This window comes from Trachypithecus francoisi, unplaced genomic scaffold, assembly GCF_009764315.1.
Source record: "Trachypithecus francoisi isolate TF-2019V2 unplaced genomic scaffold, Tfra_2.0 Lachesis_group3, whole genome shotgun sequence".
NCBI classification, from domain to species: Eukaryota; Metazoa; Chordata; class Mammalia; order Primates; family Cercopithecidae; genus Trachypithecus; species Trachypithecus francoisi.
Window position 1 is genome coordinate 55,261,508 of NW_022681468.1, and position 24,914 is coordinate 55,286,421.

The 24,914-nt window shown below is 44.9% G+C and overlaps 1 pseudogene; it reads left to right on the plus strand.

Moving 5' to 3' along the window:
- The first annotated feature begins 11,197 nt into the window (after positions 1-11,197).
- Positions 11,198-19,663, plus strand: LOC117071023 (annotated as a pseudogene).
- The last annotated feature ends 5,251 nt before the right edge of the window (positions 19,664-24,914 follow it).

Consider the following 24,914-nt stretch of genomic DNA (forward strand, 5'->3'; position numbering starts at 1 on the left):
CAAAAGAGCAATGTGACTTTAAAATATGTTTGTAGCAGTTGCTTCTTGCCTAAATAATCTTTCACTGTGTAATGAGTGCGTGTGTGGGATGCAAGACTTAACTAATTCCTCAGGCTGCCTGCGCATGTCTTTACTAACAGACAAGAATGAGAGAACCTTGGATTGTGTCTGTTTCTCCATCAGCCAGTGTAAAGTGGCACATAGGCTTTACTTCAGAGGGGGTGTCCAATCTTTTGGTTTCCCTGGGCCACATTGGAAGGAGAAGAATTGCCTTTGGGCCACACATAAAATACACTAGTGATAGCTGATGAGCTTTAAAAAAAATTGCAAAAACAACCTCATAATGTTTTAAGAAAGTTTACAAATTTGTGTTAGTCCACATTCAAAGATGTCCTGGGCCATATGCAGCCCATGAGCAGTGGGCTGGGCAAACTTGCTTTCTGCATTATATTAAACTTGCAAGGCCTTTCTGTTTGCAATTAATGGAAAAGATTGTTGTGAATGCTAAATACGTGGTCTTAACTTTTAGAAAGCTTTATACATTACCTATAATACAGTAACTTATTTTTGGTGAATTCACATTTTTTAATTTTCACAGGTTGAAAACAGTGATATTTCTTCTTCCTTGCAAAGCAAAATTAAAATGTTTGTAAAAGAGCTGGCCTAGATGCAGTTTTTATAGGCTCAAACGTTTCAGTAGTTAACAAATTCCTTTCAGGTTATCAGTTTGTTTTTGTTTTTGTTTTTATTTTTTTTGAGGTGGAGTCTTGTTGTGTCACCCAGGCTAGAGTGCAGTGGTGTGATCTCGGCTCACTGCCACCTCCGCCTCCTGGGTTCAAATGATTCTCCTGTCTCAGCCTCCTTAGTAGCTGGGATTACAGGTGCACGCCACCACGCCCGGCTGATTTTTGTATTTTAGTAGAGACAGTGTTTCACCATGTTGCCCAGGCTGGTCTCAAACTCCTGAGCTTGGGCAATCCGCCCACGTCGGCCTCCCAAAGTGCTAGGATTACAGGTGTGAGCCACTGCGCCTGGCCAATCAGGTTATTAGTTCTAATGAGGTACCACTGACAGTCTTTTGATGGGTCAGTGCTTTTAAATACTTTTGGGTTTTTTATTGTTGTTTGTTTGAGACAGAGTCTCGCTCTGTCACCCAGGCTGGAGTGTAGTGGTGCGATCTTGGCTCACTGCACCCTCCACCTCCCAGGCTTAAGCAATCTTCCCACTTCAGCCTCCTGAGTAGCTGGGATTACAGGCACGTGCCACCATGCCCGGCTAAGTTTTGTATTTTTTGTAGCGATGGGGTTTGGCCATGTTGCCTAGGCTGGTCTCAAATTCCTGAGCTCGAGCAATCCGCCTGCTTTGGCCTCCCAGATTGCTAGGATACCAAGGATGAGCTACCGTACCTGGCCTTGAGTAATTTTTAAAAAGTTACCTTTAACTCAGATTTGTTCATCTGCTGAAGTCCAGGCATTAACGGTGTGAGTTCCAGGTGCTTGTGTTGGCTCATGATTGTTTGACAAATCATTGCCCAAGTTTTATGTATACAGTACAAACAATCTCATGTATCTACATTCAGTACCCAACCTTGTTCTTTTAAGGAATGTGTCCTGATAACCTGCTTGTGCTGCATGCACAGTATAGCAATGTACTGAGGTGCTACATATACAAATTACTATTTTTTTATACAAAGCTTAGATGAGAAACTTTACACTTGTGTTTAGAATGAGTGTAAATAATCTCATGGCATATAATTCACGTGGAACAAAGGACTGGCTTCTTCAAACTTAAAAACAGGAAAAACAAGTTTCACATGCCCACAAATAATAAATGTTTAACCAGAGAGAGTATCTTTGGATTTCAGTGACAATTATGACTGTAGGTACAATAATATGCTTTTTAAAAAAATTTTTATTCTTTTTTGAGACAGGGTCTCACTCTATCACCCAGGCTGGAGTGCAGTGGCGCAATCTCGGCTCACTGCAAACTCCGCCTTCCGGGTTCACGCCATTCTCTTGCCTTAGCCTCCTGAGTAGCCGGGACTACAGGCGCCCGCCACCTCACCCGGCTAATTTTTTTGTATTTTTAGTAGAGATGGGGGTTTCACTGTTAGCCAGGATGGTCTTGATCTCCTGACCTCGTGATCTACCCACCTCGGTCTCCCAAAGTACTGGGATTACCTACCCGGCCAGTAATGTGGTTTTAAAATAGCTATTTTCTTTCTAAATCTTGTTACAAGGATTTTTTTTTTTTTTTTTTTGAGACAGTGTTTCACTCTGTTGTCCAGTCTAGAGCACAGTGGCATGATCATAGCTCACTGCAGTCTTGACCTCCTGGGCTCAATGGTCCTCCCGCCTCAGCCTCCCAGTAGCTGGGACTACAGGCAACATACCACTATGCCTGGCTAATTAAAAAAATATTTCTTTTTGTAGAGACAGCGTCTCACTGTGTTGCCCAGGCTGGTTTTGAACTCCTGGGCTCAAGCAGTCATCCTACCTTGGCCTCTCAAAGTGCCAGGATTACAGGTGCGAGCCACTGCAGTGGATGGATTTTTCTAAAAAAATTCTGTTGTTCAAAACTCTTCACTCTCAAGCATGTATCTGACACCCACAGTCCGTCTGTTACTCTTGTTCCCTGTGAAATGTCTGCTTGTTAACCTGAAAGTCCAAAGAACAGGAGAGGCATAGTTTGGCTGGTAGGAACAATATTCCCAGTTAGCCCTGGAAGAGAGCTCCAGTTCAGTTCTAAATCCGATCACCTTCCCTTTATGCTCCCAAGCTTTATGAGAAAACAGCTCTCTTGATTACCACCTAATCTACCTGTATGTCCTTGGGCAAATTAAACTCTGCATGTTACTTTCTCTTTCTGTAAAATGAAAATATCTACTGGCTAACATTGTGGTGATGGTTAAACCAGATAAGCAGTCTCCTCAGCTTAAGTCAAAACTGTTTGTTCTGAGAATCCAGACTGGTAAACTCTTGCAAACTAGAGAGGTGTACAAGAAACCATCCCAAGTAAATGACACATAAGTGGTCCAGGAAAAACAATCCTCAGTTGTTATGAAGGATTCCAAGTTTAGTAGCGTGCCTGTTGTTTACTGTTATGTTCCAATCAGACATCTTCACCACGTCTTTTAGACCCTACCTTCATCATAGGAAGAGAGAAGCCACAGGGGAAAATAATTGAGAGGTTGCTCTTATTTAAAAATAAAAAATAAAAAATAAATCCCCATAAGGCTTTAATGAGGCATAGGGCATCACTGGTTTGATAATTCCCAGCAGAATGCAATATGAAAAGTCAAACGAAAGAAATAATTCCCCTTTTGAAAACACGAAGGTCCCAATGCAGCAGAATTGTGCAGGCCACAGAGGGCAGGAACAGAACTTAGCAAAGAAGTTCCCCGAGACTCCTCAAAATACTGTAAAGTGGACAGCAAATGAAATACGGCTTTTTGCTGTTAAAGTTTCTCCACAGTTAACTCAAAACTGAGGACCTATGTGTAAAGAGTCTGGAACAATGCCTGACATAAAAGATCCTCAGTAGCAGGGAAGGAGAGCATCAGGATAAATAGCTTAATGCATGCCGGGCTTAATACCTAGGCGATGGGTTGATGGGTGCAGCAAACCACCATGGCACATGTTTACCTGCGTAACAAATCTGCACATCCTGCACCATGTATCCCGGAACTTAAAATCCTCAAGACATTTTAATTCTCTTCCCTTCTCTCATTTTCAAATCCACCCTCAATGACTTTTCTGAACATTCAACATGTTTATGTACTCCTTCAATTCAGCGGACAGGCACTGTGCTAGGTATCAGGGATGCCTATCAGTACTCTTTTAGGTATTAGGGACAAATAATAAGATGCATTCCATACCCATAAGCAGCTCTTACATCTGTAATGAGAGGCATATGAAAAAAATAATTGCAACTCAGAGAAATGCAATCATAAAGGCATAAGCTAGCTAGCTACAGTGGCAGTGCAAAGGAGGGTGTGGTCGCCTCTGACTCAGTTGGTCAGGGAAGATTTCATGAAGGGAGCATTAAGTTGATTTTTGAAGGATGAATGGAAATCCACTGGACAGCTTGTCAGGTGTTCTAGGCGAACACATGCAACAGCATCAAGTGTGGTTTTGATGTGGCTCGAGCATAGGGCATGTGTAGGAGGTGACTAATGGGTAGGCAGGAGGGCAGGGCAAGGAAGTGCAGAGTCCGTGTGGCGTATTCAGGAGTGCAGATGGATTCTGGAGGCAATGAGAGGATATTTCAGTACTTTAAGCAGGGAAGCCACTTGGCCAAATCATTTTAGAAAGATTAGTCTGACAGCAAATTTGGAGAGTGGGCGGGAGAGGGGCAAGACATGAGGCAAAGAGATCAGAAAGGAAGAATGAACAGGTAAGAGATGTTGAGGAGTGGGGTCTGAACTCCAGCAGTAGCAGTAGGAATGAAGAGGAAGGGATCTGAGAACTGTGGAGCTAGACCCCCAAGGCAGATACAGTAAGTTGTGCAGGTGCCCGCGGAGCATCCTGATGGGGTCAAGGCCTCTACGGTCCTCATACTGCCCTTCTGCAGGTCAGAGGCCTTTTTCTTTTTAAAACACTTTTATTTTGAAAAGAGTCGTAATAACATTAATTTTATTAGAACTAGAGACTTTACTGTCATCTGCCAGAAAATTTTCCTGTATATAAATCATGTAAGTTTGGAATCAACAGTTTTAATTTTGGTTTTAACTTCAAAACAATAATGATGTCTACAATGTGAATGGTGTCCCCTTTCGATGTTGCTCTTTGCTATACCCAACCTGAGTGACCACACACTGCGACCCTGGTTTCATGTATGTAATAGGCAGCTAAACACAAGCGGCCCTCTGTATATGTGAGTTCCATGGATTTCAACCAAACACAGATTGAAAATATTCAGGAAAAAAAAATGGATGGTTGTGTCTGTACTGGACATGTACAGATGAAGTTTTTCTTGTCATTATTCCCTACACAAGACAGTATAACAACTATTTACCTAACATTTACATTACATGAGGTATTACAAGTAATCTAGAGATGATTTAAACTATATGGGAGTTAGGGGGTGGGTGCAGAGGGTAAACGCATGGCTAATGGATGCTGGGCTTAACACCTAGGTGATGGGATGATTTGTACAGCAAAACACCACGACACACGCTTACCTGTGCAATAAACCTGCACATCCTGCACATGTACCCCTGAACTTAAAAGCTGAAGATAAAAAAAATTCAGTCCAATAAAAAAGTAATAAGGTATATGGGAGGATGTGTGTAGATTATGTGCAAATACTACACTATTTTATATAAAGGACTTGAACATCTGTGGATTTTGATATCTGTTGGGGGGTCCTGGAATCAATTCCCCATGGATACTGAGGGATGACTATTTATAGGTTTGGGAGCAGAAGAGAGGGTGGATTGAGAAAGATGAGGTCTTTTTTATTATTATTATTTTTATTTTTTGATGAGACAGAGTCTCATTCCATAGCTCAGGCTGGAGGGCAGTGGTACGATCTTGGCTCACTGCAACCTCTGTCTCCCAGATTCAAGCAATTCTCCTGCCTCACCCTCCTGAGTAGCTGGGATTACAGGTGTGTGCCACCACACCCGGCTAATTTTTGTATTTTTAGTAGAGACGGGGTTTTGCCATTTTGGCCAGGCTGGTCTAGAACTCCTGACCTCAGGTGATCCACCTGCCTCGGCCTCTCAACATGCTGGGATTACAGACATGAGCCGCTGCGCCCAGCCAAGTTGAGGTCTTATAGATCACCCTAAATGTATAGATTGGAGAAAAGCCCAGATTAAGGCCCTGGGAAGTACCAAAATTCAAGAAATAATTGGAAAAAAATAGAACACTTAAAGGTGAAATCTCGGAATGTCTTCTGCCTTGACTCCAGGGACAGTCAGTTCTCAAAAAGGTTAATGGTCATATAGCTCCCATTTTTGTACTTCATACAATGAGACTTCCAACCTGCCTTTTATCTGCCAGCATTAGATTTTATACATCTGCCCCCAAGTCAACATAATGATGCTGCCTGCTTAGCAGCTTAGCTATCTGCAGCAGTGCCGTCTTTGCACTGCGGTACTTGGGCAGCTGTTTTAATACCTGGTCCTTGTTCTTAAAAAATGAGAGAAGACCCCCAAATCAATATGTTGTTACTAATGATAAGGAACTCAGGTCTCAAATTAATACAACTTAGGATGGAAGCCACTGGTATTCAGAAAGCAATAAATCTTTTAGCCTCAATAGCTGCTCACTGGACTTAGTTTGTGAGTTCACTTGTGAAAAGGAATGAGGAAAATATGAGTATAGAACCAATATTGGAAATATTGTTGAACATGGGGATCTATTTCTTTCTTTTCTTTTTCTTTTCTTTTCTTTTTTTTTTTTTTTTTTTTTTGAGATGGAGTCTTGCTCTATCACCCAGGTTGGAGTGCAGTGGCACCATCTCGACCCACTGCAAGCTCCGCCCCCCGGGTTCACGCCATTCTCCTGCCTCAGCCTCCTGAGTAGCTGGGACTACAGGCGCCCACCACCACACCCAGCTAATGTTTTGTATATTTAGTAGAGACAGGGTTTCACCGTGTTAGCCAGGATGGTCTCGATCTCCTGAGCTCGTTATGTGCCCGCCTCGGCCTCCTAAACTGCTGGGATTACAGGCGTGAGCCACAACACCTGGCCTATTTCTTTTTCTTTTTGATACTGGAACTTTCCTCCTATTTGACTTAAGTAGGTCTTTCTCCGCCTAGCGTCTGGTTGCTCCTCAGTCACTGCCTTGGTTCCTTTTCCTTCTCTGTCGCTTAACTCACAATTCCCTGGGGTTCTGTCTATTGACTGCTCACCTCTACACACATAGATCTTGCACTTTTCATGATTCCAACTGCAAGCTTATTGTACAGCCCCCCTCTCTAGACCTCTGGCTCTGACCCCTCTCTTGAGTCTGACCTCTCCCCTTCAGCTGCCTGCCAGATGTCTTCCTTTGCTTGCCCAAACAAGAGTATGTCTTAGCAAAATTTCTGCAAAAGTAGACTCTTCTGCCTCATATTCTTGTTTCACTAATGGCATCACCATTCTTTTAACATTTCTAATTTCTTCTGCCTCACATGAAATCAATGTATCATACACTGATCTACCTGCGATGGGTTCTCTCAGTCTTCCCCCACTTTCTATCTTCACTGCCATCGCCTCAGGTTGGGCCTCACTCCTCTGTCTCCCCACCTTCAATATCTCTCTACACTTATCTGTGCAGGCGGTGGTGGCAAAGTGCACTCCTAACCTGGGGTTCCAGACTTTTCATCATGCTACTCCCAGTAGCCCACCAAGTTCAGGAAAGACTTGGGTTTCCTGACCCAGGCTAACCCCCAGGATCCCCCCTGGATAAGAGGCCTTTCTTTTCTGGGGTAGCTAGTGCCAAGGGTAAAGTAAGTTTTGAGCTGCCCAAGAGTAAAAGTCAAGACAGAGGAAAGCAGAGTCTAGAAGCAAACAGAGAAATTAGAACATTTTTCCGGGCCGGGCGCGGTGGCTCAAGCCTGTAATCCCAGCACTTTGGGAGGCCGAGACGGGCGGATCACGAGGTCAGGAGATCGAGACCATCCTGGCTAATACGGTGAAACCCTGTCTCTACTTAAAAATACAAAAAACTAGCCGGGCGACGAGGCGGGCGCCTGTAGTCCCAGCTACTCGGGAGGCTGAGGCAGGAGAATGGCGTAAACCCGGGAGGCGGAGCTTGCAGTGAGCTGAGATCCGGCCACTGTACTCCAGCCTGGGTGGCAGAGCAAGACTCCGTCTCAAAAAAAAAAAAAAAAAAAAAAAAAAGAACATTTTTCCGATGATTCTGTTTGAGTCTCTGAAGCCAGCTATGTCTAAAGCCACCGCAGCCCCTGGACTTCCCAGTTACCTCACCTAGTTAACTCTGTTCTGCTGGTTTGGGGCTGGGTTTCTCTCCCTTGCAGTGGATCAGATCCTAACTGGCAGAGCATTCAAACCTTTCAGCCCATTAAACCCTACCCTTAAGATCCTTCTCAATCATTACCTTCCCAGAAAGTAATCTGCTTTTTCAGTTTGCATTTTGTCCATGATACCCACCAGATAATCTTAACAGTTGATTTAGAAACTTTCTAGAATAGTGTTGGTTGCTGATCATACTGTGGAGATCTTATCAAACTACAAAAGTAAGCGTTATGAAACTCACCAGAAAGTAAAAGGGAGGAAACAAAAACCTGTTGTGGGAGTGGTTTGATTTAAATGTAACAAAAGAGGAAATCCACTTCTTTGCACCCAGAAAGCGTTCAAGCCTGCACCTCTCCATCCCCCCATCAGGGGATCATTATTTAGTGAGAATAACTCAAGAGATGAGAAAATGAGTAGCTTACATAAGGAGGTAGATTCTGGGCTTGATTCTAACCCCCATGATGTGGGGATTCCTGAGAAGTGGAGGGAGAGTTGCAACAACGTGTATTAGGAGAGGTACTTGGGCAGTGAGGTTTGCCATCTGGAGAGCAAGTGTTTTTTGTTTTGTTTTGTTTTTTGTTTTTGTTTTTTTCCGAGACGGGGTTTCGCTCTTGTCGCCCAGATTGGAGTGCAATGGCACAACCTCGGCTCACCGCAACCTCCGCCTCCTGGGTTCAAATGATTCTCCTGCCTTGGCCTCCTGAGTAGCTGGGATTACAGGCATGTGCCACCACGCCCGGCTAATTTTGTATTTTTAGTAGAGATGGGGTTTCTCCACATCGGTCAGGCTGGTCTGGAACTCCCGACCTCAGGTGATGCGCCTGCCTCAGCCTCCCAAATTGCTGGGATTACAGGCATGAGCCACCGCACCTGGTCTTTTTTCTTTTTTAAAACTTGTTAAAACAAACAAACAAACAACAAGGTCTTGCTACTTTGCCCAGGCTAGTCTTGAACTCCTGGGCTCAAGCAATTCTCCTGCCTCAGCCTCCCAAAGTGCTGAGATTACAGGCATGAGCCACTGTACCTGGCCAGCAGAGCAAGTTTTAAAACTGGCCAGGTGTCGTAACTCATGCTTGTTGTAATAATCCCAGTACTTTGGGAGGCCGAGGCAGGAGGATCATTTGAGACCAGCCTGGATAATGTAATGGGACGTTGTCTTTACTAAAAATAAATTTCAAAAAATTAACCTGGCGTGGTGGCACATACCTGGAGTTCCAGCTACTGGAAAGGCTGAGATGGGGGGAGTACTTGAGCCCGGGAGATGAGCCAGCAGTCATCTGTGATCGCGCCACTGCACTCCATCCTGGGTGACAGAGCACGAACTTAGCTTAAAAAAAAAAAAAAAGTTTTAAAACTGAAGGTGCCTTCTTGTTGCTTTTCTCTTGGATTACGGGGAAAGCCACTTTCAGAGTGGAGTTGCAATTTTTTTTCCTTTTCTGTTGTATTTCCCTTTAGTCAACCAGCCTTCAGGAAAATCTGACACTTGGATACTGCCTATGTGTGGTGGCAGAAAGTGAAGAGAGAGGCCAGTATAGGACACATACCTGCCCCACATTCACTTATCGTTCCCACGGTAGAGTCCTAGGTTGATCTTAAAGGCAGCTTTGATGATTGACAGATGATTGGCCTAAGTTGTAGGAAAATTAACCAGCTTACCAGGTTAAACATTGGGGTTGTGTATGGGAGGGCTTCAGACTCAAAAATTGATGGAAGTGCCCACCGGGCATGGTGCTCATGCATGTAATCCCAGCACTTTGAAAGGCCAAGAGGCAGGTGGATCACTTGAGGTCAAGAGTTTGAGACCAGCCTGGCCAACATGGTGAAACACTGTCTGCACTAAAAACACAAAAAGTAGCCAGGTGTGGTGGCATGCGCCTGTAATCCCAGTACTCAGTAGGTTAAAGCAGAGAATTGCTTGAACCCGGGAGGCGGAGGTTGCAGTGAGACGAGATCTTGCCGCTGCACATCAGCCTAGGCAACAGAGTGACACTCCGTCTCAAAAAAAAAAAAAATTCTGATGGAAGTTCTGCTTCATTGATCTGGTTAACGTGATCAGGGATAACATAGGATCCAAGCTAATTCTGCCACTTAGCAATTCAGAGCTATGCAGTTAGATAAAGATCTCTGTCCAGCCCTGTGAAATATGAGCAGAGGAGCAGAGGAGCAGAGGTAGGGGTATATGTGTGTGTGTGTGTGTGTGTGTGTGTGTGTGTGTGTGTGTGAGACAGAGAGACAGACAGACAGAGAGAAAGGGTGAAGGCTGTTAGTAGGTTTGTAATTCTTGGTAAAAGGCTGGAGGGGAATCTATTACTTTATTTTTTTACTAGTGTCTCCGAAGGATGGATATAACTTTCCAGATAGCCTTGAAAAATGTGACTGTTACTCTGCAACAAAAAACAAAAACAAAAACAAACAAAAAACAAAGCTCATCATTTTTCACACTCCCCTGAGGTTCCTGGCAAGAAGCATGAGATTCTAAAAAGAGAGAGCCCAGGGTTTTGCCTGTTCAGCTGCCCCTGGTCAGGAGCTTGTGTGTGAATCTCCCCAGAAACTCTTCTCCAACCACAGGACACTTCCCTTGACCCTGATTCGTCCATGAGTCCCCAGAGTATTTTGCTACCATCTTTCCAAACAATCCATGCCAATCATTGATTATGATTAGGAGCGTGGCCACACAGACCCCCTCAGATCACCCTATCCCTCTCCTGATTGAAGATTTGCCTCAGCATCACTTGGTGGGGACTTTCTGGACTAACAGAAGCCAGAGGGAGAAGGCTGCGCTCCTGCCTCTGCTGCTGACTGGCTGTGAGTTCTGAGGCAGGTCCCTCAGTCTGAGTTTGTTTTTTCACCTGTGAGACAGGGATGATGATAGTGGTGGTGGTGACATTTGGGTTTTTAAATTTTTTTAATTTATTTTGAGACAGAGTTTCCCCTCTGTCACCCAGGCTGGAGTGCAGTGGCATGATCTCGGCTCACTGCCACCTCTGCCTTCTGGATTCAAGCGATTCTTGTGCCTCAGCCTGCCGAGTAGCTGAGATTACAGGTGCACAGCACCACACCTGATTGATTTTTGTATTTTTAGTACAGTTGGGGTTTTGCCATGTTGGCCAGGCTGGTCTAAAACCCCTGACCTTAAGTGATTCACCTGCCTCAGCCTTCCAAAGTGCCGGGATGACATGCATGAGCCACCACGCCTGGCCTGGTGGTGACATTTGTTATGTTCACCCATGGAGGTCTCAGGGTTCTCCAACAGTAAGATGGATGTCAGAGCCAAATGTCAACTTGAAATCTGGATGGAAATGTGAGTTCCTGTGGGTATTTCTCACAGTTGACAAACGGCTTGATTTCTTCTTTCCCCTTCTCAGCAGTGTGCCACATTTGAAAAGAATAAATGGGGCTCCTGGACTTTCAGCTACCTTTGCTTCCAGCAGCTGTCTGTAGATCTACTGCATCTCTGCATGAGCAGGGTTCTCAGCCCCCGCTGCATGGCAGGGGGTGGAGATAGACTCTGAATCCGCTCCCCTCGGTCTCCCAGGCTGCCTTCCTTTCAGGCCCTAGCTGATCCTGGACCAGATCTTATCAATCTTCTCCCCTCCTGCTTTCTCTTCACAGAAGGTGACCCAAAACAAGGAGTCATCATCTCTCCTTATCTGCATGTGGCCATCCAGGCCACGCGGCAGGTGCTCTGGGCACCAGCTGCCCATCGTTATATAGAGGAGCAAGTTCCTGAAGGGAGTGGCTACTACAGGACAGAACCTGGGACACACCAAGTATTTGATACCAATTATTATTACTCTTCTTACTGGAGCATAGTGGAGTGACCTGGTTTTGCAAATGTGTTTCCTTTCATTCCTTCAACCTATGAAATGAAACAACTCCTCAGCTCAATACTCTGGTTTCATTGTTCCTAAAAGAATTTAGGGTTGTAGATCTTCCCAGGCAGGCTGTAAATGCTATTTTGGTCTGTGGGAGCTCCAGGACCTGATTGAAAGCAGCCCAGCCCTTGAGAAGCTCTGCTGTGGAGGATCAGGCAGTATTGGGACCTTGGGCTTCCAGGGTGCCAAGGTCTCACAAAGCCTGGCCCCTGGGACAGGGCTCCCTCCAAGTCTGAACCTTAGGGGAAGGTTCAGCAGTCACAGTCCACCAGTGTTTCCTCTCAGCTGCCAACGCTTCTCAGAGGGGGAAGTGCTGCTGCCGCCTGGAGGGGCGCAGCCCTGAAGGTTACAGAAGATGTGGGCAGAGAATGTGGAAAATCACCCAGAGATTGCTGCTCACACTTCATGTCTTCAGAGCATCACCCCTCATTTTATAGCTGGAGAGATGGGCGCACAGCCAGGGAAAGCCAGGAACAGGTTCCGGCTTCCATCACTCAGACACTCAGGAATCCCTGGGTACCCCACACTGATTCACACTGCTCTGAGCTGTCCATGGCATCCAACCATTTGCCCACTGATGCTTCCTCCCTCCAGGGACACTGTCCCTCTTCAGCAAGGGAGGATCCCAGATACTCACCACGGGCATTCATTTTATATAAGCCCCAATTGTGGCCCAGGGGTTGGTCCTTGAACCTTATTCAGATTTACCTATGACTTTATCTGCACTCACATAAGCAGTAGGGGGACAAGAAGCTGTTACTCCAGTCCCGGGAGCCTCTCTCCAGATGCCTCCATTTTAAAGACTTTGTTCTGTTTGTTAACAGTGTAGATCTACTGACTTTTTTGTGTGTCTATTTTAACTCACAAATTCCACAGCCTCCTCCTTGAAGAGAAGAACGGCATCTTCTTTGCATCTTGCCCCATCCTCACACTTATTGCTCAGGAATATTTGATTATCCAGTTCCATAATTAATTCATCTGTCTTTCCTTAAGCACCTACAATGTGAATTCTAGGTTCTACAGAGAATACAAAAATGAGTAGACATGAATGGAGAGTGGGGCAAAAGAGTGGAGAAAGAGTAGTAGCTTATTTCATAAAGTTTGGTAGGTAAGAGGAGAGAGGCTGGGTTGAGAGGCTTATAGAAGTGCACAGGGAGGGGAAGTTGTGGTTGAAGATAAATGGAGGTGACTGGGGGTGGATAATTGATGGAGCGAAGGGTGGAAGAGCCTGGAGGGAAGAAATGGGAACCTGAGCACAGGCAGACTGATTCCAGAAAAAAAGAGTCACCTCTTCAGCAAGACTAATGGAAGAGGGAGGAAAGTGAAGGTGGGGAGGGAAAGGAGAACAGAAGGAGATGTAGCTAAATTTGGACACAGATGTGAAAGAGAAAGTGACTCACCCTAATGTCCTCAGGTTTTCACTGTTGAATGAAGGAGGGGATGTAAGCCCCAACATTAACGTGCCAAAGTTGACAAGGATCCATTGCTGGGATGATTGGGGGTGGCATATGTGACTCAGAAATGGCCATGTGGCCTGACTGGGGGAGATCAAGGGAAAAGGAGGGGAAAGGAGAGCAAAGCAGTGTGACCTTGGCAGGCAGCTCAACTTCTCTCTACCTCAGTTTCTTCATTTGTAAAGCAGAGACATGGTACTATGCACCTCATGGGGTTGTTGAACAGATTAAATGAGATAATATATCTTCTTGGCACAAAGCCTGGCACATATAAAGTCCTCTAATATTAGCTATTACTATTGCTTTAAGAAATATGGTAAGTAAAAGTAATATCAGACACTCTATAGCAGTATTTACAAAGAGCTTTCTGTTTTGTCAGATGAGGAAACCGAGGCTGACAGAAGTTAAGTGACTCAATTGGGGCTCCCCAGCCAGTAAGTGGTGGGAAGGGGACTCAACCCAGCCTTTTGGCTCCCGGCGGGGCAGAGCTGCAAACTTCTGACAGCCACTGCATTAGTCAATGTCCCTGAAATAGTCAAAGCTCCTATCTCAGCTTAAAAGTCATGTCTGTGTGTGTATGAATTTACTGTGGAGGAGGGAAATGGCTCAGACTCTTATCCTGCTGTGTAAAGTTCTTCTTGCTTTACATCTCTGCTAGTCAGGGTTCTCCAAAGAAACAGAAACAATAGGATGTGCATAGAGAGAGAGAAATTGATTTTAAGGAATTGGCTCATGTGGTGGAGGCTGGTCAGTCCAAAATTTACAGGGTGGGCCAGCAGCTGAAGACCCAGTAAAGAGCTAATGTTGCAGTTGGGATCTGAAGGCTGTTTGCTAGCAGACTTCTTGCTCGGGAGACGCTAGGCTTCTGTTCCATTCAGGCCTTCAGATGATTGGTGAGGCTTACCAGATGTTATGGAGGGCCATCTGCTTTACTGAAAGTCAACCAATTTAAATGTCAATGTCATCCAAAAACACCCTCACCTGGAACACCCACAATCATGTTTGACCAAATATCTGGGCACTCTGACCCAGTCAAATTGACATGTAAAATTAACCATCACAACATCTTTGCGCAGCTCCATCAAGAGCTGGCTGAGAGATCTTATGCAAGGTACTGACCTTAACTCCCACTCACCACATGCCCTGGAAAGATGAAAAAGTGCTGTAGGATAAGGTTGAGTCTTTGAACCCAACCCTCCCATCCTTTTTCTTTCAGAACAATGCTGTTAATGAAGCAATTCACTTTGTTTCATTTTCAGTCTGTCCACTTGTGGTATCAGGCTGGTAGGTGAACCTTTTTTTTTTTTTTTTCTTTCCTGATTTCTTTTGACATGGTGGTAATGTTTTCCTTTCATATTAACTACGAGCTTGCATGCAACTAAAGGAACCAGGGAGGGAAGCTGTGTTTATAATCTTCTCTTTAATTATGGTACTTGTTTAAGATTAGCTAAGCCTAGCTCATTTTTTAAAAGTCAATTTTATCGAGGTAGAACTGCTGATTGCAAAAGTAGGTTTTAAAAACATTCCATATCTGTATAGAAATGGTATAAAACTAAAAGTTAAATTCTGTGTAAACTGAAATCGCACCATCTTGAACGTCAGGGAAAGGACATACTTTGTAAACTGGTCTTGGTGGTGTGCCCAAAGTGCAGGGGCAAAATTTAGCCTTTTTTTTTTTTTTTTTTTTTTTTTTTTAAGGCCAGTCAAGTGAAGCAGTGGGAGTGGAGAAGGAATAAAGAAATCTGTAACTGGTTGTGATCAATTAGTTGTAAACATCACTGCACTCAGACCAGCCAAAAATTAGCCTAAGTGTTAACACTATAAAACAAAAAGCATGAGGCAGCAGATTTGTGAAAGTTTTTAAATTACCTCCAGTAATTTAAATTTAAATAACTTAATTAAATTATTAGGTAAACCTGCCAAGGCCAGTAAGCAGAAATTCTCACCCAGTAACCAATGCAAGTAATAATTCTACTGGAATACTCAGCTGGCCAGATATCTGAAGTGTGGCAATGGAAGGACTCTGGACTCTAATGAATAAACTAACCACCTTTTATTTATATGGCACTCTAAGGTTTTGAAAGGACTTTCATTGATATTAATCTTGTTTATTTCATTCTTACAACCACACCTGCTGCCATAAGACAGCCAGATCTCTTTCTCCCCATTGAGACCAAGAGGGGTCCAAGGTCATACAGCTGCAAAGTGGCAGGGAACAGAACAGACTGAGATCATCTTTCCTCCACATCATCATCAGTGCAAGGTCTTTGTTGGGTGCCTTAGAGTCCAAGGGTGGGTGGAGAAGAATGATGGACAGAATCATTATAGAAGAGAATTATGGCCATTCTTGCAGTTGGCCCATCTCAAAGAAAAATAGAGGAGTTCATCCAAAATGGTATTACCATTTTGGGTCATATAAATGTGCAGGCCTGCACATTTACTCCGCAGAATGAGACAACACAGAAGAAAAAAAAAAGAGAGAGGGGAGGAGCACTTTAACAGAATTTAAATATTACTGTTTTTTTCACGAACAATGACAAAAAAACTCCCCAACCTTGAGGAATGGCAGAGGAGGAGGGCAAGGGAAAGAGTGCTGCTGGGGACAGTTTTCTCCCTCGGAGGAGCGAGTCACACCACCAGAGCTGTGAAAGATGAATCACATCTGTTACATCAGGACTTGGTACAGATTTCCTGGGAAACTTGTCACTGAGGATATAATAGAGATGACTGTTCTTTTGGGGAGATGAGCATTTTCTGGAGGGAATAGTCTAAATCAATTTGGGGTTAAGTGGCAAATTAAGATGAAAATTAAACGAGTGTAATATGGCCTTTGTGGGCTGTGTTCACCTCTCCAGGAGGTCAGCATGGTCAAACTATGTAAAAGAGAAAATGTCAGACTTGGTCGCAAAAGTGAAAAGGGATGATATTTTTTATCTCACCTTCCTTGACAGGAGGGGGTCTTTTTAAAATCGAGATGACACCTCTCCATTTACAAGGCACTCCCCTGTGTATCATTTACGCTTTACCAAGCAGATGCATGGTTCCTGTTTTCTAGATGAGATAGCTTAGGGCCACAGCTAAAGGCACACACTGGGCCTGTAGCTCAAAGCCCGTGTCCTCTCCACTCCATCACGAGGCCAACCCACTCAGTCTCTAGATGGGGGCAGAGTGGCTGATGCAATGACTTATTGGCTCCTTGTTATGAAGGTAACCAAACATATTGTTCTGCCCAGACACGGGAGAGTCCTGGTCAAACTAAGACGATTGGTCACCCTACTTCTGTGTTTTCATTAGTACTCATAGGAGATTCTACAAGAACCACAAGACATTTCAGGACACAGCTATATATGCATGGGATTTGCGTGTGGTTTCATTCTACCCAAACAGTATTTGCCAGCATTTTAAAATTTACTCTTAGTCTCCTAAGATTGCCATTTTGATTTCTTTTCCTTTTTCACTTCTTTATAGTTCCTCATTGTTATTGTCTCAGATCACCAAAAAGTGGACAGGGAGGAGGAGTGGAAGCAAGGAAAACTAAGGGAGAGAAATTCATTGGACCCCATTGTTTACAGTGTGGTCTTGGCTCCGGTGCGTCGAGGACCCATCTACAGCAGGAATTCCCAAAGCTGAACATGGTGGTGGGGAGCCTCTAAGACAGCCCCCAGGATTCCCACCTCTTGCCATTCATGCTCTTGGGTAATTCTCTTCCCGCTTCCCTTGAGTACATTTGTCTTCAGGGCTCACTTTTGTGTTTGTGCTTCACCTCCACCCCTCACTTCTCTCTTTCTCTCCCTCTCTCCCCTTCCCTTTCTTCCTGCCCCATCTCATTTCTAACCCTGGGAAAGGCCAGATGCCGTGCTGTGAGCAGACATACAGACAGGTCCACGTGGTGAGGAGCTGATGCTTCCGGGCCCCGAGGTCTACTGAGGCTCAGTTAGGTGAGCTTGGAAGCAGACTCCCTAGCGCCAGCGAAGGCTTGAGATGACAAACATCTTGACTGCAGTGCCATGAAAGACCACGAGCCAGGATCATCAGGCCAAGTCAGTCCCAAAGTCCTTACCCATATAAACTACAAGATGATAAATATTGCTGGTTTTCAACCTTTTTAGGGTAAGTTGTTCAGAAGCAATAGATAACTAATACAAATATATATCAGAACCACTTAGATAACAACTTAATAAAATGTGTAGTCTGGGCCGCACCCCCAGAGATACTATTCAACAGATGTGGCCTGAGATCTTTGCCTTTTCACCAGGAATCCCAGGAGAATCTGAACTGAACAAATTTGTGCTCTTGAGAGCACATAGAATAAACTCTCACCTGGGAAGACCTGGCCAGAGGGAAGACTGTAAGGAAGGGAGAATTGCTAGATAAAAACAAGATGCCCAGTTATATTTAAATTTCAGATAAATAACAAATAATGTTTTAGTCTTAAATCTACCCCATGCAGTACGTGGGACATATTTACATAGAAACAGGATTTGCCGATTATCTGAAATTCAGATGTAACTGAGTGTTCTGTATTTCTGTTTGCTAAATACCATTCAGAGGCCCTACAGGAAGTGAACACCCAATGGAAAGTAAAGTGGTGCCTCCCTTTCCCGGATGGCAGGATTTTTTTCCTTAAGGACATGGAGGCCTGGGCTCTTCCTTCCTGTGGGGAGATGGGCTCCAAGGCCTCAAAGTCTTGGTGTCCTTCTCTCTGAGGAGCTGCAGGTTGCCCAGGATGGGTCCCGCCCCTCCCACTTCAAAGACTCCCACCAGATTGAGTCACTCCTGGATGTTCTGGTGGGAGCGTTTTGAGGAATCCCCCACACAGCCCCACCTCGCCTCCAAGAGGCTGGAGACCCCACAGGTGGGCACGGTGTTGGTGGCCAGCACATTGGTGGCCGTGGCCGGTGGGTGAGCAAGGAGACTGGTTCAGTCAGTGGACCTCATGCCTGGTGGGTGCCGCCCATGGCACTGGGAACTTCCTTGCTCCTTTTGGTGCTGTTGGCACAGCCTCTCCAGAGCAGTGAATGAATGCCAGTCTCCTCCCACACCCCTCCAGGAACGCAGACCAACACAGCTGCTCTATTAAATGTGTGCACTTCTTATTCTGAGTATGTCTGAGTCTCTGATGAGCTCTATTTATTGCAGCCCTCAGCCCTGTGAAGAGGAGGATGGTTCCAAAGAGCCCTGAATGCAGGTGGTTTTACAAAATCAGCCTCTCACTTCTTTGTATATACTTTCTTGTCACAGGAACAGCCTTAATTTTGATGTTTATTTTGAACTACGAAATATAAGATGAATGAGAGTATGAGTGTATGTATGTGTGTGTATGAGTGAGAGAGAGAAAGACACAGAGAGAGATTGGCTGGATAGACTGAAATGCTTAAGGCAGGGATGGAAGATGAAGACTGAGAAAATGTTTGTCTGTGGTAGAATCAGAAACTTTAATATGTGCTTTGAAACCAGACCTGAAAGTGAAGTCACATCACTCTGCTCTTGTTCAGCCTTGCTCAGTGGCCTGATGCAAGCCAAAAACCCACAGGAGGGGAACTCCGCTCAGTCTCTCTCCTGAGAGAAACTCTGGAGGGGTCTGACATTTTGAGAGCAAGGAGGAGGTTTGGAATCAAGTGTACAGAAGCTCTGTTTGTCCTGGAGGCTCTTAAAGGCTCCAGGAGAACTTTTTGGGTGCTGCTTTATATTAATAAAACCAGCATGGCTGAAACAAAACATATTCAAAATGTAGAATCCAAGGATGATGGTGCCACTGCACATCTTGTACGTCAGGAAGAATCCCGTGTTCCTGGCCCCCCACCCCTGGCGTAGCTGACTTGGAAGACTGGAGAAGACCATGAAGCTAGATTTACAGGGTGTTATAGAGCCAGAAGATACTTTAATAATCTAGGCTAGGGCCCAGTGCTGTGGCTTCTGCCTGTAATCCTAGCACTTTTAGGGGCCAAGGTGGGAGGATTGCTTGAGCCTAGGAATTCAAGACCAGCCTGGACAACATAGCGAGACTCTGTCTCTACAAAAAGTAAAAATTAGCAGGGCAGGTGGTGCAGCCCTGTAGTTACAGTACTCAGGAAGCTGAGGCAGGAGGATTGCTTGAGCTCAGGAAATCAAGGCTGCAGTGAGCACTCCAGCCTGGGTGACAGAACGAGACCCTATCTCTAACAAACAAATACAAGAAATCCAGACCAGGTTCCTGTCTAACAAAGAAGAAGCAAGGCTCCCACTCTGGCCTTCAGTTTGACTTCTCTGGGCATCTGAAAAATTAGTAGCAACCCCACAGATTTATTGTGAAGATTAAGTGCAATGATGTATATAAAGCCCTTGGCACTTTGCACTCAGTAAGTGGGAGCTGTTATTTCACGGGTTCTGTGTGCTTGAGTATGTGGTGGCGAGGTTGGGGTGGGCGGGGGGAGCGGTTTCAGCACAGTACAAAAAAGAGCTCAGCTTCCTGAGACAGGGTTCTTATATATTTAGAGTCCTTTTAATTGGAAAGGACAAAATAGGACATTTAATTCAGTCCCTTTGTTTTAGAGCTGATGAAACTGAGCTCCAGACAAGTGAGGGCTTGCTCGGGATCCCACGACGGCCTCCTGTTTGGGAATCCTGTATCATGCCTACACAGCAGGGAAACTGCTGTGCTTTTAGCCCAGAAACTCCACTGCGAGTCATTTATGCAGCAGCAGATGGGAGTTCCTGCACCGCAGACCGAGCGCTTGGCTGGATCTTTTCAGAGACCACCAGCACCGTCACGGTGGGCCCCTGAAGTTTTGTAAATCAAAGAAAGCGCTACATAGAATTACATCCAAAGGCAAGTCTGGATTTGAAATTAATGACTGTGGGATTCAGAAATGATTTTGAGATAAAATGAATAGTTTAAGAAAATTTGCATTGCAGTAGACAGCATTGCTTAGGAAAACTCCTCTGTAGAATTTCAGAGACAAAGATCATGTCTGTTATTTTAATTCATAGCCTCAGGGGGCTTGGAGAGAGGAGGAAGAGTGAGAGTTCTGAAGCTCTTTTTTTTTTTGAGACAGTCTCGCTCTGTCACCCAGGCTGGAGTGCAATGGTGCGATCTCAGCTCACTGCAACCTCTGCCTCCTGGGTTCGAGTGATTCTCCTGACTCAATCTCCTAAGTAGCTGGGACTACAGGTATGTGCCACCACGCCCAGCTAGTTTTTGTATTTTTAGTAGAGACAGGGTTTCACCATGTTGACCAGGATGGTCTTGATCTCCTGACCTCGTGATCTGCCCGCCTCGGGCTCCCAAAGTGCTGGGATTACAGGCATGAGTCACAGCTGTGCAGAAATAGGACTGTTTTCTCTTTCTGAAATAGATTAGCTTTTAAATATATAGCAAAGTCTACCATTGGTCAAGAGCTTGGTGTATATTTTACTTATTAATCTTCACAACAACCTTGGGAGATAGGTGCTAGAATTATCCCATTTACAGATAAGAACACTGAGACCAGAGAGTAGCTTATTCATGGTCAAATAGCTAGTAAACGGCAGCATCAGGACCAAATCTCTGATTCTGGCTTCAGAGCCATTCTCTACCCTCTTGAGAGAGTCCAAGTACCAAACCTATCAGACTAAGAACTATTAAACATTCCCTGTGCACCTGTACATTTCATCACATTACTATCCCAAGGTTAAGGGTATGGAGCTAAATCCTCTTGGTGCCTAACACCCTAGTCTGCCCTACCATACTGTTGGTCTGGAAATTCTGCAGAAACATGGGTGGGATCTTTTATTTTCTAATCTCCAGTGCTCAGCCTTTTCTTTATGGCTGTCGGAAGAAAAGCAGGAACTAGCTCTGTTCTTTAGTCCATAAATGGCAAAGGAGGCAGCACCAGGCTTAGTATTAATAGTTTTTTGTTATTGTTGTTTGTTTGAGACAGTCTTGCTCTTTCGCCCAGAGCTGGAGTGCAATGGAGCCATCTTGGCTCACTGCAACCTCTGCCTCCCGGGTTCGAGCAATTCTCCTGCCTTAGCCTCCCAAGTAGCTGGGATTACAGGTACCTGCCACCATGCAGGGCTTTTTTTTTTTTTTTTTTGTATTTTTAGTAGAGACAGAGTTTCCCCATGTTGACCAGGCTGGGCTTGAACTCCTGACTTCAGGTGATCCACCACGCCTGGTCTGGATGTATATGAATTTATCATATATTAAAGAATATTTCAGACCAGGTGCAGTGGCTCATGCCTGTAATCCCAGCACTATGGGAGGCTGAGGCAGGCAGATCACCTGAGGTCAGGAGTTCGAGACCAGCCTGGCCAACATGGTGAAACTCCGTCTGTACTAAAAATATAAAAATTACCCAGGCGCGGTGGCAGGTGCCCGTAATCCCAACTATTTGAGAGGCTGCAGCAGAAGAATTGCTTGAACCCGGGATGCAGTGAGCAGAGATCATGCCACTGCACTCCAGCCTGGGCGACAGAACAAGACTCCATCTCAAAAGAAAAAAAAAGAATATTTCTATTGTGTCTCATCTTACAGATAATGCTGAAATAAATATTTACACACATGTGTGTTTTTGTCTTGGACTGATTTCGTTGTTATTTATGAAAAAAATCCTAGAAGTGGAATTGTTAGGTCAAAGAATATTTGTATTCTAAATTTTAATTGATATTTTTACCTGCCACAAAGAGGTTGCACCAATTTGCTCTCAGTGAGAAGGAATTTTCAATGCTGAGTCTAACCATCCTTGTCATCTGACTGGAGTTTTATATAACTGACATACAGCTTTGCTGTGTGGTATGACAGGTAAATCAGATGATAAATATATTAAACAAATGGACACATTTGTCAAAATGTTTTGAATTGCTTAATGGGAAAGAGTGTGAGAGCCTGATGTATCTCTGGCAATGACACTCTTGTGGCAGAGAAGAATTGGGTGTGGTTTTCATGTCTGGTAACTTGCAAATGGTCACTGGTGCAAGGTATTTACCATATTTCTCTGGGACCTCCTAACGTCATACTGTTTTGATCTAAAACCAGGTTGGTAAAGAAAATGCATATGATATGAACTTATACACCTCCCTGAATGCTACATCAGAGAAGCATATAGAACTCAACTCTATAGAATCCACCTTCCCCTCTGAAATGTACATCTCAAGGTGTGTGTTCCTGACTCAGGTTAACCTAAACTTACTTGACTTTCTTCATCAAAGCCACCTGAGAATTCAGTAATTCCTTTGCATTTGTGGCTTTTAAAGATTTCCACCTCAGCTGGAGGGTTTAGTGTATAGATCATTAACACCTGAGACTTTTGGGCCCCACCTGAAGTTGTACAGTGGTAGAGAAACATCAGCCTGAGCGTTTAGATTAAAGCTGTTAGCCACAGTAAGCTTTGTAGATTAGCTATGAACTCGTGAGTTCTGTCCTTGTCCGTCATTACCAAGGATGGTAAAAAGTCAACTATATTATAAACCTAGTCTGTATCTGGTATGACTTTACTGCTCCCCATCTTAATAAGGCACAGACCAGTAGGTGACACCTAACCTAATGAAAAATCATTTTTAGATGCTAGAAAATAAATTTCCTGCTGAGTTAGGCCCAGATCATTCTATTAACAAAATGTGCTGAAATATGAAAAAGCATACAGCAGCGGGGCACAGGCAAATTGGAGCAGAAAAGAGTAGACCAGGGGACTAGCAGGCAAGCTGTTATAGCAATTCAGGAAGAAGATGGTGAAGGCCTAGACTAAGGTAGTCCTAGCAAAAGCAGAAGGGAAGTAGCCAATCTGAAGAGCCGGGTGTGGTGGCTCACGCCTGTAATCCCAGCACTTTGGGAGGCTGAGGCAGGTGGATCACTTGAGATCAGGAGTTCAAGACCAGCCTGGCTAACATGGTGAAACCCCAACTCTACTAAAAATACAAAAAAATTAAAAAATAAGTAGTTGGGCATGGTGGTGCACACCTGTAATCCCAGCTACTCGAGAGGCTGAGAGGCAGGAGAATCACTTGAACCTGGGAGGTGGAGGTTTCAGTGAGCCAAGATTGCCCCACTGCACTCCAGCCTGGGCAACAGAGTGAGACTCCATTTCAAAACAAAAAAGATAAGTAGCAAATTTGGGAGTCACCACAGGAAGGCTAAATCAGGACGAAGGTAAGATGTAGTGCAAAGAGCTCAGGCTGGATTCTGACCTCTATCTCACAGATGAGTGACCTCAAGGCCCCGAATCATTCATTCGGAGCCTGTTTTTGCACCTGTAAAATTAGGAGAGGGTGGGCCCTAAGTCCATTGAGTGTCCTTAGAAGAGAAAGGAGAGGGAAATTTGAGATACACGGTCATGTGACGATGGAGACAGCGATTGGGGTGATGGGTCTATAAGCCAGGGAACGCAAGGGTTGCCAGCAGCCGCCGGAGCTGGAGAGAGGCATGGCAGGGACTCCCCCTCTGAGCCTTCAGAAGGAATCAACCCAGCCGACACCTTGATTTCAGACTTCTGTCCTCCAGAGCAGGGAAAGGATACACTTCTGTTGTTTTAAGGCACTGAGTTTGCGGTAATTTGTCACAGAAGCCCTAGGAAATGAACATACCATCAAGTTGGGAAGCCTTGGCAAGAGGGGTTGCTGGTCCGGGGTCACCGCAGCTGTTCACCCGCGCCCGTCTGTCCTCAGGGGCTGCGTTCTCCCCGAGGCATCCACGCTGGCTTTGGAAGCTCGTGGTACAGTTGCTCAGGGGCATCCTCATGTTTTGATAATGCTGCTCTCCTCTCAGAAGCTAGAGTGAGTTCCAGTTGATTCCAAATTACATTTAAACACTTTCTCACTTGCCCCAAGGTTTTTTCTTTGGGGAAAAGTCCTGAACACTCTCATTCTCTGGGGCCATTAAATTTCGCTTGTTTTATAATCAACATAGCAGTTATGTGATAGTTGACAAAGCAAACCATGGCACACGATCTGTCTCTAGCTGTTGCTTAGAATGGTGACTCTCAAACTGGACACACCAGAATCCTGTAGAAGGCTTGTTAAAATACTGGCTCCCTTCCCTCTACCCCTGTCCTCCCACCTGTTTCTGATTCAGTAGGCCATGGATTTCTCATTTCTAACAAGCTCCCACATGGTGGGTGGTGTCATTGATACTGGCCCCTGCTACACTCAAAACCAGAAGGAGTCTCAAACGTTACGGCACATTAGGATTGCATAGGGAACTCCCAAACATCCCTTGCCTATTAAATCAGAATCTCTGAGGGTGAAACTTGGGCATCAGTCATTTTTAAAACTCCTCAGATGATTATTTTTTTCTGTTTTGGGTGGAGGGGGAGAGGGTCTCACTCTGTTGTCCAGGCTGGAGTGCAGTGCCACAATCTTGGCTCACTGCAGCCTTGACCTCCTGGGCTCAAGTGATCCTCCCACCTCAGTCTCCCAGTAGCTAGAACTACAGGCTTGCACTACCACGCCCAACTAATTTTATTTTATTCTATTTTTGTAGACATGAGGTCTCACTATGCTGCCCAGGCTTGTCTTAAACTCCTGGGCTCAAGTGGTCCTCCCGTCTCGGTCTCCCAAAGTGTTGAGATGATGGGCATGAGCCACAGGGTCCAGCTGTCAAATGATTTCAATAGCCAATCAAATAAAGAAAAAACAGTGCCTTAGTGGCCCTCCCTTCCTCC